The sequence below is a fragment of the Psammomys obesus genome, unplaced genomic scaffold, assembly GCF_907164565.1.
Source record: "Psammomys obesus unplaced genomic scaffold, mPsaObe1.curated_primary_1811, whole genome shotgun sequence".
NCBI lineage: Eukaryota > Metazoa > Chordata > Mammalia > Rodentia > Muridae > Psammomys > Psammomys obesus.
Genome location: NW_026585797.1, coordinates 15,169,096 through 15,171,072, shown reverse-complemented (window position 1 = coordinate 15,171,072; position 1,977 = coordinate 15,169,096). Strand labels below are relative to the sequence as shown.

At 43.7% G+C, this 1,977-nt stretch overlaps 1 pseudogene; it reads left to right on the top strand.

The window, feature by feature from the left end:
- Positions 1-517: 517 nt before the first annotated feature.
- On the top strand, positions 518-1,614 carry LOC129670676 (mitochondrial genome maintenance exonuclease 1-like; annotated as a pseudogene).
- Positions 1,615-1,977: the final 363 nt, after the last annotated feature.

The following is a 1,977-nucleotide window of genomic DNA, read 5'->3' as shown; positions in this document are numbered from 1 at the left end:
AAACCTTACAAAATTGTTAGTGTATTTAATGTTTATTGTGATTGGTCAGACTATTTAGATTTCAAACACATCTGCCTGGTTCAAAAGACATTTCCATTGCTCCAGAATAAAACACTTACTAGACAGTTACTCTCTATTACCCCTCCTACAGCTCTGGCATGACTAATAGTTGGTCTGTCTATAGGTTCATTGATTCTGACCTTTTCTCCCAGAACCAGGACTTCCTGTGCTGGGTAAGCACCCTCCCTGCCTTGGAGCCACACCCTCAGTCCAGTGCTATTCTATTTTTATATAAATGAATCACATAACACTTGGCTTTGGTGTCTGCATTCTATCACATAGCACAGTTCTACTTTGGAGATTATTTGCTTATATTTTCTTTAGAAATGTTGAGAACCTATGGGTCCTGAGAAGTTGTTTGGGTCCTGGGTATAAAAGTGTGCTGGCATCTCAGATAATAGTACAACATGCTTTTAACCATTACAGACTAGAGAAAAGTAAGGGGGAAAGTCTAAACATGAAGCCACTTCTGACCATCTGCAGGCCGATTAGAAATTTCCAGGTTTCCAGTAAATCCAAGCCCTCTTGTGAGATTTTTTTTCACTTCCTCTTATTTGTGTAGTCGGAAGAAAACAAAACAAAACAAAAAACCACCCAACTCTTATGAAGCAGTAAGCCAAGCAAAAAATTCTCCTTTCTTATAGTCTGTCATGTCCAGAGTCCAGAGTCATTGTTCAAAGAAAATGATGTCCTCTACAGTCCTGTGAGTAAGCATAAGGCTCGAAAGCAAGAGCAGCAGGCAAGAGTTCCACAAAACTGGTTCCCATCTTCAATGATGAGAGAAATGTGAACTCGCACATAAAGAAATGTGACACCCGCATGACAGGCACCCTTCAGCAGACCATGCCATCAGAACAGATTTTCTTTTTGGAGAGGTGAAAGCAGTGGGTAGTTCTGGATCTGGAAGGAGAAGGATTTGAAGGATATAATTCAAACACGTTTTTACAAGGCAGACAGTTCCCTGCAGCCTTGGGAAGCATACTTTCATCCCAGGAAAACTAAAAAGGGAGAGAAGAGCAACCCTCATGTGGCTCCATCAAAAGCGTCCAGCATATTTTCAAAGAAATCAATGCTGTGCACGCTCTGGAGAGTGCTGTCCAGCACCAGGCCTTGAAGTACGTGGGGCTGCTGGACTGTGTGGCTGAGTAACAGGGCAAGCTGTGTGTGATCGACTAGAAGACATCGGAAACACCAAAGCCTTCTATTCAAAATACAAATGACAACCCACTACAAGTTGTGGCATCCATGGGTGCGGTAAAGCATAATACCCACTACAGTTTTCAGGCTCAGTATGGCTTAATTGTCCTGGCCTATAAAGATGGGTCACCTGCCCACCCTCATTTCATGGATGAAGAACTTTGTTCCAAGTATGGGGCCAAGTAGCTTCTTCGACTAGAAGAATATACAGAAAAGCAAAAGAACCAGAGTATTCGAAACCGGAGTAGAAGCCAGGACATTACACATTCACACATTCTCACTGTTTGGGGAGATGCACTGTTGTCCACTCTCTTCTTAAAGGGAGGTGCCACAAATATGAGCGATACCTTAGCATAAGGTGAAGATGTAATTGGCTGGGTTGTGTTGCTACTGAGAAGCCAGAACGTCCAGAAATCAGCACTTGAAATACCAGCTATACTATCTCTGGCTTTTACCTACCTGAGGAGAGGATACGGAGGATCGCCAGTCACCTTGGTCACTTCTGGACTCTCTTGCAAATCTTTTCGTGTCCCTGCCAGGATGCCCAGTCTTGGAATTGAGATCAGAAGATTGTGCCAAGCATATCCCCAGAGTTCTCAGGGAGGGAAGGGGCCACACACCCCAGGGTGTATGGAGAGAGCAGGTCAGGCATCACCATCCTAACAGTTTCCTTGAAGGTGTTTTATACATTAGGACTCTTACACCATCAGGGGAGAATGT